Genomic DNA, 15,263 nt, shown 5'->3' with positions numbered 1-15,263 from the left:
AACTGTTAGTAAACATACCTCTCAAGTGCACCTCATTTCGAGGAACGTTCCTCATTTGGGGTCTTACAAAGTTCATGTTCCTCGAAGTTCCACATTGAAAGGGCTTGTCACACAGTCAGTGGTAGCAATATTTTAACTGATATCTATGGTAAATACAACTGAACCATATTAATTAAAGGACCTATTCTATAAGCAAAATATCACATTTTAGCCATCCTGTGAGCTTCCTAGTTGAGGTTGTTAGTAAGCCATTAGTAGGTAAGCTCTCCCATATCTACAATCATAATGCCAGATTCACCACTTGCTCCACCTATTGAAACCACCACTGCCAGAACATTAAAGAACTAGAGTGGTTAGAACCGCCCAACTTAATTCATTTCAATCAACTCTTAATAGCTCACAAAATTCTGTACTACCATGAGGAGACCCCCCCACTTAAAAATATTATTAAGCCAAATAGCAACCTGAGATCCCTATGGCCAGCTGATAAACTACTGGTCCAAACCCACAAAGCTAATAACTCTGCTGGCGAATCCCTGTTTGCCAACTTCGTCGGGAAAACCTGGAATTTGCTGCCAAACGATATAACCCTACAATCCTCCAAAAGTCTCTTCAAAAATAACCTCAAAAAATATCTCAAAGTGAATTGGCTATGCCCATGTACCAACCCTGATTATTTATAAACTGATAGCATAATCCAAAATTATCATAACGTAACTATGTCACCAAGCTCTTCTTCTAATCTAATGTCTCTTACTTTTAATTATATTTGTCCATAAGAATTGTGAGTCCCAACTTGGGGACACTACTAAGCCATTGCATATAATCACTTTGTTTTTTATAAATGTTTCCTAACTTCTGCATAAGCCATTGTATATAATCACCTTTTTATTATTGTTTCCTAACTTCTGTGTATATAATCACCTTTTTATTATTGTTTCCTAATGTCTATGTATATAATTACCTTTTTATTATTGTTTCCTAACTTCTGTGTATATAATCACCTTTTTATTATTCTGTCTTAACTTATGTGCATATAATCACCTTTTTATTATTGTTTCCTAACTTGTGTGTATATAATCACCTTTTTATTATTGTGTCCTAACTTCTGTGTATATAATCACCTTTTTATTACTGTTTCATAACTTCTGTGTATATAATCACCTTTTTATTATTGTTTCTTAACTTCTGGGTATATAATCACCTTTTTATTATTGTGGCCTAACTTCTGTGTATATAATCACATTTTTATTATTGTTTCCTAACTTATGTGCATATAATCACCTTTTTATTATTGTTTCCTAACTTCTGTGTATATAATCACCTTTTTATTACTGTTTCATAACTTCTGTGTATATAATCACCTTTTTGTTATCGTTTCCTAACTTGTGTGTATATAATCACCTTTTTATTATTGTGTCCTAACTTCTGTGTATATAATCACCTTTTTATTACTGTTTCATAACTTCTGTGTATATAATCAACTTTTTATTATTGTTTCTTAACTTCTGGGTATATAATCACCTTTTTATTATTGTGTCCTAACTTCTGTGTATATAATCACCTTTTTATTATTGTTTCCTAACTTCTGTGTATATAATCACCTTTTTATTATTGTGTCCTAACTTCTGTGTATATAATCACCCTTTTATTATTGTTTCCTAACTTCTGGGTATATAATCACCTTTTTATTATTGTGTCCTAACTTCTGTGTATATAATCACCTTTTTATTACTGTTTCATAACTTCTGTGTATATAATCACCTTTTTATTATTGTTTCATAACTTCTGTGTATATAATCACCTTGTTATTGTTTCCTAACTTCTGTGTATATAATCACCTTTTTATTATTGTTTCCTAAATTATGTGTATATAATCACCTTTTTATTATTGTGTCCTAACTTCTGTGTATATAATCACCTTTTTATTATTGTTTCATAACTTCTGTGTATATAATCACCTTTTTATTATTGTTTCCTAACTTCTGTGTATATAATCACCTTTTTATTATTGTGTCCTAACTTCTGTGTATATAATCACCTTTTTATTATTGTGTCCTAACTTCTGTGTATATAAAATCACCTTTTTATTATTATTTTTTAACTTCTGTGTATATAATCACCTTTTTATTATTGTTTCCTAACTTCTGTGTATATAATCACCTTTTTATTATTGTGTCCTAACTTCTGTGTATATAATCACCTTTTTATTATTGTTTCCTAACTTCTGTGTATATAATCACCTTTTTATTATTGTTTCCTAACTTCTGTGTATATAATCACCTTTTTATTATTGTGTCCTAACTTCTGTGTATATAATCACCTTTTATTATTGTGTCCTAACTTCTGTGTATATAATCACCTTTTTATTATTGTGTCCTAACTTCTGTGTATATAATCACCTTTTTATTATTGTGTCTAACTTCTGTGTATATAATCACTTTTTTATTATTGTTTCATAACATCTGTGTATATAATCACCTTTTTATTATTGTTTCCTAACTTCTGTGTATATAATCACCTTTTTATTATTGTGTCCTAACTTCTGGGTATATAATCACCTTTTTATTATTGTTTCCTAACTTCTGGGTATATAATCACATTTTTATTATTGTGTCCTAACTTCTGTGTATATAATCACCTTTTTATTATTGTTTCCTAACTTCTGGGTATATAATCACCTTTTTATTATTGTTTCCTAACTTCTGTGTATATAATCCCTACACTCTGGAACAGAATCCCAATCCATGTTAGGCAGAGCCCCTCACTAACTCTATTCAAGAGAAATCTTGACGAGTGGATGGGCGATCGTAGGTTTACCCCGGGGGTCATCTCTGTGTCACTACTAGACAAAGGCACAGTAAACTAAACCCTAAAAGGGCGTAGTATTCTGATCCGAAGGGGTGGTGAAAGCCACACACACTCTGGCTAGGCTTATAAATGCCCTAGGGCAGATAGCCTAGTACGAACCTATGAACCTATGAACCTATAATCACCTTTTTATTATTGAGTCCTAACTTCTGTGTATATAATCACCTTTTTATTATTGTTTCCTAACTTCTGTGTATATAATCACCTTTTTATTATTGTTTCCTAACTTCTGTGTATATAATCACTTTTATTATTGTTTCCTAACTTCTGTGTATATAATCACCTTTTTATTATTGTTTCCTAACTTCTGTGTATATAATCACCTTTTTATTATTGTTTCATAACTTCTGTGTATATAATCACCTTCTTATTATTGTGTCCTAACTTCTGTGTATATAATCACCTTTTTATTATTGTTTCCTAACTTCTGTGTATATAATCACCTTTTTATTATTGTTTCCTAACTTCTGTGTATATAATCACCTTTTTATTATTGTGTCCTAACTTCTGTGTATATAATCACCTTTTTATTATTGTTTCCTAACTTCTGTGTATATAATCACCTTTTTATTATTGTGTCCTAACTTCTGTGTATATAATCACCTTTTTATTATTGTTTCCTAACTTCTGTGTATATAATCACCTTTTTATTATTGTGTCCTAACTTCTGTGTATATAATCACCTTTTTATTATTGTTTCCTAACTTCTGGGTATATAATCACCTTTTTATTATTGTGTCCTAACTTCTGTGTATATAATCACCTTTTTATTATTGTTTCCTAACTTCTGGGTATATAATCACCTTTTTATTATTGTTTCCTAACTTCTGTGTATATAATCACCTTTTTATTATTGAGTCCTAACTTCTGTGTATATAATCACTTTTTTATTATTGTTTCCTAACTTCTCTGTATATAATCACCTTTTTATTATTGTTTCCTAACTTCTGTGTATATAATCACCTTTTTATTATTGTGTCCTAACTTCTGTGTATATAATCACCTTTTTATTATTGTTTCCTAACTTCTGTGTATATAATCACCTTTTTATTATTGTTTCCTAACTTCTGTGTATATAATCACCTTTTTATTATTATGTCCTAACTTATGTGCATATAATCACCTTTTTATTATTGTTTCCTAACTTGTGTGTATATAATCACCTTTTTATTATTGTGTCCTAACTTCTGTGTATATAATCACCTTTTGATTATTGTTTCATAACTTCTGTGTATATAATCACCTTTTTATTATTGTTTCTTAACTTCTGGGTATATAATCACCTTTTTATTATTGTGTCCTAACTTCTGTGTATATAATCACCTTTTTATTATTGTTTCCTAACTTCTGTGTATATAATCACCTTTTATTATTGTGTCCTAACTTATGTGCATATAATCACCTTTTTATTATTGTTTCCTAACTTCCGTGTATATAATCACCTTTTTATTATTGTGTCCTAACTTATGTGCATATAATCACCTTTTTATTATTGTTTCCTAACTTGTGTGTATATAATCACCTTTTTATTATTGTGTCCTAACTTCTGTGTATATAATCACCTTCTTATTATTGTGTCCTAACTTATGTGTATATAATCACCTTTTTATTATTGTTTCCTAACTTCTGTGTATATAACCACCTTTTTATTATTGTGTCCTAACCTCTGTGTATATCATCACCTTTTTATTATTGTTTCCTAACTTCTGTGTATATAATCACCTTTTTATTATTATTTCCTAACTTCTGTGTATATAATCACCTTTTTATTATTGAGTCCTAACATCTGTGTATATAATCACCTTTTTATTATTGTTTCCTAACTTCTGTGTATATAATCACCTTTTTATTATTGTGTCCTAACTTCTGTGTATATAATCACCTTTTTATTATTGTGTCCTAACTTATGTGTATATAATCACCTTTTTATTGTTGTTTCCTAACTTCTGTGTATATAATCACCTTTTTATTATTGTTTCCTAACTTCTGGGTATATAATCACCTTTGTGTTACTGTTTCCTAACTTCTGTGTATATAATCACCTTTTTATTATTGTTTCCTAACTTCTGTGTATATATATTCACCTTTTTATTATTGTGTCCTAACTTCTGTGTATATAATCACCTTTTTATTATTGTTTCCTAACTTCTGTGTATATAATCACCTTTTTATTATTGTTACCTAACTTCTGTGTATATAATCACATTTTTATTATTGTTTCTTAACTTCTGGGTAATCTGTGTAAGTTTGTCTATGTGGAGCTTTTCTCCCCGGGCCTCCCCTGAAAATGGACATGTATCCAGTCGGACTATCCCAGTACACAAATGTAAAATAAAATAAATAAATAAATAGTAAGTGTTTCATATTTTGCCCATTTGTTCCACATTATGAGAGGCAATGTTCCTCATTTTGGAGATGGAAGGTTGAGAGCTATTAGTGTTCCTCATTTTTCCCATTTGTTCCACCTTACATGAGGTACTACATTTTGCAGATGGAAAGTTGAGGGCTTTTGTTTTATTTATTTATTTCACATTTGTTAACCGGGTTAGTCCAACTGAGTTTGCAAACAAACCCATTTTCGGTGGAGACCAAGGAGAAAAGCCCCAGCAAACATAAGTAAACATAAGGTGACAATATCAAATATTAAATAATCACAATACCAAATAATTGTAAAATTATTTTGTTATAGGTTCATAGGTTCATAGGTTGGTATTGGGCTATCTGCCCAAAGGCATATATTAGCCCAGCCACGTTGTAGTTCCCTAGACTCTTGTACTAACAGCTAGTACCCTTGGCCCCTATCTAGTAGTGCTGTTGGTGTGATCCCCGGTGTGAACTTTCTGTTACCCATCCACTCATCAAGGTTCCACTTGAAGAGTGATAGTGAGGGGCTCTGTCTTATGTAGATCCATAGTAAGGGAAGTCTCTGTGAAGGGAATCTATCCCTCCAGCATGTTCTATTCATTGTTGTTTTGAGGTTTATATCCCTAGAGCGTCTAGCTCGAGTAGATTTGGTTTTGCTAAGATGGAGCATGTTGAACAATTCTGGGTTGGATATGGCTCTGTACGTTAGACAGAGATCGCCTCTGAAAAAGTCTTAGCTTTTTCAATCATGCTGCATAGGGCAACTGTTTGAGGCCAGTAATCCTCTTGGTTAGGTACCTCTGTGGTCTCTCCAGCTGCTGGAGATGTCTAGCCAGGTACATTCCAATTGGTGCATTGTACTCAATAATGGGTCTGATGAGGGAAGAGTAGAGGGGCACCATTACATCCTTAGATCTTGATGCGAACCCTTTTGTGATCAGATGGGTCACATAGAAGGATTTTCTAACCACTTTGGCAACATGGTTATCAAAGGAAAGCTGACTATCTACTTGGGTCCCTAGATCCCTTATTTCTTCTTCAGATTTCAGGGGATTACCTCCTATGTTGTAGTTTGCAGGTACTCTGTTTTTTCCAAAGGGGATTACTACGCATTTTTTTGCATTTAGCTTGAGACCATGGCTTTGACACCATGCATCAGTCTCATTTAGGCCCTTCGGGAGGATCTCCATGTCAGCCGGAGACTTTATTATAGCACCCAGTTTGCAGTCGTCCACAAACTTAGTCAGCCACAGCCCTTCCGTGCTTGCCTGTACTTCTGAGAAGTATATGCCAAACAGGAGGGGCCCCAGGACAGAGCCCTGAGGCACACCACTCATTACTGGTCTGGATTCGGACATAGATCCCGCTACTCTTACTTTATAGGATCTGTCTGAGAGCCAGTTTGTGATCCATCTTGTGATGTAAGAGTTTATGCTCAGGCTGGTGAGCTTATCAATAATACCTGAATGGGGAATGGTGTCAAATGCTTTAGCAAGGTCAAGGTAAGCCGTGTGTACCTCCTTTCCCTTATCTATAGCCTGAGTAACTGTCTCAAGGAAATCCACCAGGTTCAGGAGGCATGATCTGCCCTTGACGAAGCCGAACTGTGTGGTGTCCAGCGACTGGAGGTTCCCAATCTCTCCATTTATGAGTTCCATAATGATTCGCTCCATAGGTTTATAGATCAGATTGGTCAGGCTTATTGGTTGGTAGTTCCCAGGGTCAGTTGTGGCCCCACCCTTGTGTAGCGGGACCACCGTTGCCGTGCGCCATTCTATGGGCACATATCCTGTGGAGAGGCTGAGACTGAACAGGGTATTAAGATGCAGGGTTAATTCCTTTGAGCTCACAGATGACACAGCCTGGGACACCATCTGGTCCCATGGAGGCAGTGTTTTTAGCTTTAGCTAGAGCCTTGTTAACCAATGTATCAGTAATAATTGGACTTACACAATCCCCTGGAATGGTAATAGGCCCTGTAGGTGGTGGTGGTGGTGGTGGGGGAATTTGTACTGAACCTGTCAGCACTAATATCCCTGATAAATTATACTGAATCATATTAATTAATTAAGAGAATATTCAATAAGTATAAAATAACTCACTTTAGCCATCCTCTAAGCTTCCAGGCTGAAGTTGTTAGTAAGCTGTTAGTAGATGTTCCACATTTTTCCTATTTGTTCCACATTATGAGAGGTAGTGTTCTATATTTTGGAGATGGAATGTTGATAGCTATGCACGCAGCTCCCTGATTACTTTATTTTTTTATTTTATTTATTTTACATTTGTTTACCGGGATAGTCCGACTGGATACATGTCCATTTTCAGCGGAGGCCCAGGGAGGAAAAGCTACACATAGACAAACTTACAGAGATTACACAGAAGTTAGCAAACAATTATAAAAACAAAGTGATTATATACAATGGCTTAGTAGTGTCCCCTAGTAGGGACTCACAATTCTCACGGACAGACACAAAAGAGACATCAGATTGGAAGCAGAGCTTGGTGACGTAGTTACAAGTTATGACAATTACAGAATATGCATTTAGTTTATAACTTAATCAGGGTTTATAACTTAAACAGGATTATGTTCAGATATTTGGAAAAAGACAAATCAGTTAAGCTCTAAAGTGGTGTGAGGCCCAACCTTAACAAATGTTAAGTACCCCTGCTAAAGTTGTTAAGGTCAGGTCCTGCTAGGCAGTAAAATCTGCCAGCACTACTGACCAGCAAATGACAGTGACTGAATAAAAGATTTGTTTCTGCCTGCTGTCCATTGATAACATGCCCCTGACTTTTTGTTCTAAACCTGCAAAAGTTACTAGATAGCAGGATATGTGTTTGTCTCATTTACTGAAGGATGCAAAGTCTGAAACTTAAATATATGTCATTATTTACTGTTTTCAGTCCTCAGCAATTTGTCCAAACACCATAGACTTCATGTGGAATACAACCTACATATGAGGTCTAACTTCTGAACATTCCGTGAAAATCTGCACAGTTGAGAGGCATGGAAGGTGATTGTAAACATAAGGGACAGCGTTACCCTAACTTTCTGAAAGTGCTCACTAAGTGTTTTAAGCCTTTGAAAGCTAGTAAAACACTTAGCTTTTCTACTTTATTTTATTTTTTTTTACTATAGCTTGTAGTACATGGAGCAGATAAAGCTCCATGCACTACAAATAATTAGCTGATGCTAATATTATATTATGTGTTCTTGACATGGATAACAACCTTCGCTTTCAAGGTGAATCTTGGCATCCATGTCTCCAACACAAAATAGTACAGTTAGCATCGATGACCGCACATAATCCTCCATGTTATGTTCTCCTGGGTTGCTTAAATGTTTGAAGCCTTTTTTGCAGCATGATCCCACTGTTAACTTAGGTTTTATCACTGATCCATTTACACCTGTATGTCTGATGAATAATCAAGAATGTCTTATGATCAAACTATTTCTACTATAATTAAACATATGTAATGAAACTGTTAGCATTTAAACTGTAAGACAAGTTACATAACACAGTACATCTACTATATATAGTATATACAATTAGGTATAGGAGGTTAAGGTAGAAAAGAAGGAACAGAAGCTGGAGAGAGACAGAGAAGAAAAGGAAGGGGGTGATACTTCATGGGTAGAATAACGCAAGTGGGCAGCTGTGTAGTTTACAGTACAGTATCTGAGTTTGTGGAAGTATGGACAGAGACAACTTGACTGTCAGCCTGACTCTACTGTCAACCCAGTACACAATGGCAGAGTCATCCATTAACTTACCTAACTTGTGTCCCTATTAAATGCCATCTCTAACCCTAAACCCCATCTCAACCCTTATCCTAACACTCCATCCCAAACCTCCATTCCCATCCCTAATACTAACATTCTATCCCTAATAGTAAAACAATACCTCTCAACTTCTTAGACAAAAAACTTGGGCAAAGCCTGAAATACTGTTGGGACAAAGGCCACAAAAATAGAGACAGATTTTAAATATTGCTGTTATAAACTTAGAAAGTTGCTAGAATAACATGATTTGTGTTAGCATACATTTTCTGAAGGATATGAAGTCTGAAATTGAGATGTATGTCATTATTTACTGACTTCAGTCCTCAGTGATTTACCACAAAACCACACATTTTGCAAGGAACAAGCCAAAAATATGAGGCAAAAGTCTGGACAGTTGACAGGTATCACAGCGGGTGGCACTTGCTATTGCACATCCAAGTGTGTCCTAGTCTACACAGTCACTACATAGTGTTTGCACATCCAAGTGTGTCCTAGTCTACACAGTCACTACATAGTGTTTGCATATCCAAGTGTGTCCTAATCTACACAGTCACTACATAGTGTTTGCACATCCAAGTGTGTCCTAGTCTACACAGTCACTACATAGTGTTTGCACATCCAAGTGTGTCCTAGTCTACACAGTCACTACATAGTGTTTGCACATCCAAGTGTGTCCTAATCTACACAGTCACTACATAGTGTTTGCACATCCAAGTGTGTCCTAGTCTACACAGTCACTACATAGTGTTTGCACATCCAAGTGTGTCCTAGTCTACACAGTCACTACATAGTGCTTGCACATCCAAGTGTGTCCTACTCTACACAGTCACTATATAGTGTTTGCACATCCAAGTGTGTCCTAGTCTACACAGTCACTACATAGTGTTTGCACATCCAAGTGTGTCCTAATCTACACAGTCACTACATAGTATTTGCACATCCAAGTGTGTCCTAGTCTACACAGTCACTACATAGTGTTTGCAAATCCAAGTGTGTCCTAGTCTACGCAGTCACTACATAGTGTTTGCACATCCAAGTGTGTCCTAGTCTACACAGTCACTACATAGTGTTTGCACATCCAAGTGTGTCCTAGTCTACACAGCCATTACATAGTGTTTGCACAACCAAGTGTGTCCTAGTCTACACAGTCACTACATAGTGTTTGCACATCCAAGTGTGTCCTAGTCTACACAGTCACTACATAGTGTTTGCACATCCAAGTGTGCCCTAGTCTACACAGTCACTACATAGTGTTTGCACATCCAAGTGTGTCCTAGTCTACACAGTCACTACATAGTGTTTGCACATCCAAGTGTGTCCTAGTCTACACAACCACTACATAGTGTTTGCACATCCAAGTGTGTCCTAGTCTACACAGTCACTACATAGTGTTTGCACATCCAAGTGTGTCCTAGTCTACTCAGTCACTACATAGTGTAGTATGACGACAATGAAAGTCTAGAAGGAGAGGGGTGGATTAAAGTTCTGCCACCTATTTACAGCACTGAAAATACACTATGAAGACATTGCATTATGAGTCACACATTGACTTATTTAGGTTCATAGGTAGGTACTTGGCTATTAGCCCTAGGAAAAGGTACCCTGGCTTTCACCACCCAAGAAAATTATTTTCCTCTGCCACTGTCGAGCAGAGCCACAGAGGTGATCCCTGGGGTGAATTTCCTATTTCCCATCCAATCATCAAGATTTTTCTTGAAGAGTGCTAATGAGGAGCTTTGTTTGACATAGATAGGTAGTCTGTAACAGAGTATGGGAAGTCTCTGGGACAGGAATCTATCCCTCCGGCATGTTCTGTTTATTGTGGGGACAAGGTTTAGGTCCCTAGAGCGTGTAGCTCTGAGAGACTGGGATTTCTTTAAGGGGAGCATGTCCAACAGCTCTGGGTTTGACATAGCTTTGTATGTTAGGCAGAGATCACCTCTGAGTAGGTGATATGTGACAGAGTAAAGCAGGAGTTTTTTTAAATGGTCTGTGTAGGGCATCTGTTTGAGGCCGGTAATCCTCTTTGTGAGGTATTTCTGCAGCCTTTCCAGTTGTTGTAGATGTCTTGTGAGGTACATATCAAAAGGGGCATTGTACTCTATAATGGGTCTAATGAGTGATGAGTAGAGGGGAACAATTACCTCTTTTTTTCTGGATGAGAAACCTTTTGTGATGAGGTGTGCCACGTAGAAGGATTTCCTCACTACTGTGGTGATGTGATTATCAAAGGAGAGACTACTGTCCACCTGTGTCCCAAGGTCTCTTATCACACTTTCGGTGTTAAGTATACTACCACCTATGTTGTAGTTCATGGGTACAGAGTTTTTACCAAAGGGGATGACAATGCACTTTTTGGCATTGAGCTTGAGGCAATGGCTTTGACACCAGGGATCTGTCTCAGTGAGGCCCTTTTGTAGGATGTCCATATCATTTATTTTCAGCAAAATTGCTGTTTTTGAAGCTCTGAAATGGTTGAAAACTCACAGAACTCACGGACTATCCAGAGAACGCAGGCTTGGTTTGTGATGCTGCTGTTCTTATCCATGCTGCATGAAATGGTTGAAAACTCACAGAACTCACGGACTATCCAGAGAACGCAGGCTTGGTTTGTGATGCTGCTGTTCTTATCCATGCTGCATGAAATGGTTGAAAACTCACAGAACTCACGGACTATCCAGAGAACGCAGGCTTGGTTTGTGATGCTGCTGTTCTTATCCATGCTGCATGAAATGGTTGAAAACTCACAGAACTCACGGACTATCCAGAGAACGCAGGCTTGGTTTGTGATGCTGCTGTTCTTATCCATGCTGCATGAAATGGTTGAAAACTCACAGAACTCACGGACTATCCAGAGAACGCAGGCTTGGTTTGTGATGCTGCTGTTCTTATCCATGCTGCATGAAATGGTTGAAAACTCACAGAACTCACGGACTATCCAGAGAACGCAGGCTTGGTTTGTGATGCTGCTGTTCTTATCCATGCTGCATGAAATGGTTGAAAACTCACAGAACTCACGGACTATCCAGAGAACGCAGGCTTGGTTTGTGATGCTGCTGTTCTTATCCATGCTGCATGAAATGGTTGAAAACTCACAGAACTCACGGACTATCCAGAGAACGCAGGCTTGGTTTGTGATGCTGCTGTTCTTATACATGCTGCATTTGCAGTATAGTAAATACCTCTATACATAGGGAACCTGCTGCTGTTTAGTTGGCAGTGTTCACACTTAATACTAATAAGCAGAAGGCCATCTTAGTGCTATATAAATTCCACCTGAGGTCATCATCATGGATGACACTGTTACTGTAAACTTGGCAACTGCTCTTTTTTATATTATTTACTTAGTGTACCAAGATTGGATATCCTGTAGTTTCTATGAGTCTCCCTGACTTTCAGGGAGGTCCTTAGGTTTGCCTGAAAAGTTTCTGTTCCATTTAAAATATATATATTTTTTTGAGAAATGGGGTTGATGAATTATACACAGTAAAATGAGAATAAGTAAAGGTACACACTTATGTTCTGTCAGCTCTCCAAATTTATAGCACTAATATTTAAAAGTGTTCTATTGTTCCCTGATTATTTTTGGATCATGTTCCAAATTCTGGAGACAAGATAGAAAGCTATTCTTCTTTTTAGTTTTTAGTACCTTCTTCTATTACTTTAATCATAAATTAGTCTTTAAGGGAAAAAAAAACATTATCTGTTTTGCCTCCCACTGGTGGTTTTGCACCTCCACACATTGCTTTGGTGTAAACTTAAACTGACTTTTCCTACTTTGAGAACTTTGCTACCAGCATAACTAATGGAAACACACTACAACCTGTGAGAGATGCACTTATCTAGCCAAACTGGAGGTAAAGCTCTCTCCAACCAAGACTGAACTTGACAGTCATGAGGAGAAGGTAAACATTTGCACCACACCACACTCATCACATAGTCTCACTAAATCTACAGCACCAAAATCCACACATAGTAACACAAAAACATTTGCTGAGGCTCTCAATAATAATCTGTCTAAGCAACAGAGACCTCCAAAGCAGAAACGCAAGCACCCTCCATCCCCAACACAACCCAAATGACGCATAGCCCACAGACTCAGTGTGCCACTCAACCACAGCCAATAAGGCAAAACAACGTACCCAACACACTAGTCATAGGCGACTCTATAGTCAGGCACACTGATGTCCCACTCACCAGGCTAAACAAGGAGAAGGTTACTGTCAGCTGCCTGTCAGGTGCCAGGATCCGCCACATAACCCACGCACTCAGGTCACTCCACAACAAGTACAAATATGACTCTGTCATTGTCCATGTTGGTGTGAATGACCTGAGATATACCTCCCTGGACTACATGAAAAGAGACATGGAAGAGCTCTCCGATCTTGTAGCCCAGGCAGGTATGACCCTAGCCCTGAGTAGCATTCTGCCATCGCCCAAAATGATACTGCAGTACAAGGACAAAATGATTGACTTCAACAATTGGCTAAGCTTCTGATGTCATTCTAAGGGGATCCAGTATCTGTCTGTTTGGGATGACATGGTCGACAGACCACGATGCTCTGCCACAGATGGCCTGCACCTGTCGCCCCTGGGATTCCAGATACTGGCTAAGGCTCTTGCTGCCCCTATAGTGCCTTTTTTAGGCAAGGTCAAAATAACAAATTCACCACCATAACAGGAACAGGCAAGCAAAAACTGAGGGTAATGCTACTCAATGCTAGAAGTTTAAATCTCAAAATGCACTCACTTGAGGCACTCCTTAAAATGGAGAACATTGATATCTGTGCAGTGACTAAGACCTGGTTCAAGGATCCAGAGAGTACCCCTGCACTACCAGGCTATAACTTATACCACACTTTTCAGCCATGTAACCTGGACTGAAACACCAAAGGTGAAGGTGTGTCCATATTCATTAAGGATATCCACACCTCCAGGCTAGTTGCTCAGCATAATGCATCCGAGGTTATCCAAGTGAAACTAACTCTGGGAAAAACTGCAATCCAAATTGTAGCTTGCTACAGATCCCCCACCTTGCCCCAGGATTCCCACTCCTCTTTTCTTGATGTACTGGAAAATATTAGGTTTCAACCAAACACCCTAATAATGGGCGACTTCAACTACTCCACCATTAACTGGGAAAACTACTCGTGTAGCAACTCCTTAGCTCAACTTCTTCTTCTTCTTTCGGCTGCTCCCATTAGGGGTCGCCACAGCAGATCAACAGTTTCCATTTCGTCCTGTCCTCTGCATCTTGCTCGGTCACACCAACCACCTGCATGTCCTCTCTCACCACATCCATAAACCTTATCTTAGGCCTTCCTCTATTCCTGTTACCTGGCAGCTTCATCCTTAGCATCTTTTCCCCAATATACTCTGCATCCCTCCTCAGCACATGTCCAAACCAACGTAATCTTACCTCTCTGGCTTTGTCTCCAAACTTTCCAACCTGGGCTGACCCTCTAATATACTTATTCCTAATCCTGTCCATCCCCGTCACACCCAGTGCAAATCTTAACATCTTCAACTCTGCCACGTCAAGCTCTGTCTCCTGCCTTTTTGTCAATGCCACTGTCTCCAACCCATATAACATAGCTGGTCTCACTACCCTCTTGTAGACCTTTCCTTTCACTCTTACTGGTATTCGTCTGCCACAAATCACTCCTGACACTCTTCTCTACCCACTCCATCCTGCCTGTACTCTCTTCTTCACCTCTCTTTCCACACTCACCATTACTCTGAACTGTTGATCCCAAGTACTTAAACTCATCCACCTTCGCCACCTCTACTCCCTGCATCCTCACCATTCCTCTATTCTCCCTCTCATTCACACACATATATTCAGTCTTAGTCCTGCTGACCTTCATTCCTTTTCTCTCTAGAGCATATCTCCACCTCTCCAGGGTCTCCTCCACCTGTACCCTACTCTCACTACAGATCACAACGTCATCTGCAAACATCATAGTCCACGGGGACTCCTGTCTGATCTCGTCTGTCAACCTGTCCATCACCATTGCAAATAAGAAAGGGCTCAGAGCTAATCCTTGATGTAATCCCACCTCCACCTTAAACGCATCCATCACTCCCACCGCAAACCTCACCGATGTCACACTACCCTCGTACATATCCTGTACCACTCGTACATACTTCTCTGACACTCCCGACTTCCTCATACAATACTACAACTCTTCTCTAGGCACCCTATCATATTTATTTTATTTATTTATTTATTGACATTTGTTAA

The sequence above is a fragment of the Protopterus annectens genome, chromosome 14.part0, assembly GCF_019279795.1.
Source record: "Protopterus annectens isolate FY-2018-M chromosome 14.part0, PAN1.0, whole genome shotgun sequence".
Lineage (NCBI taxonomy): Eukaryota > Metazoa > Chordata > Ceratodontiformes > Protopteridae > Protopterus > Protopterus annectens.
Note: the sequence above shows the minus strand (reverse complement) of the source record.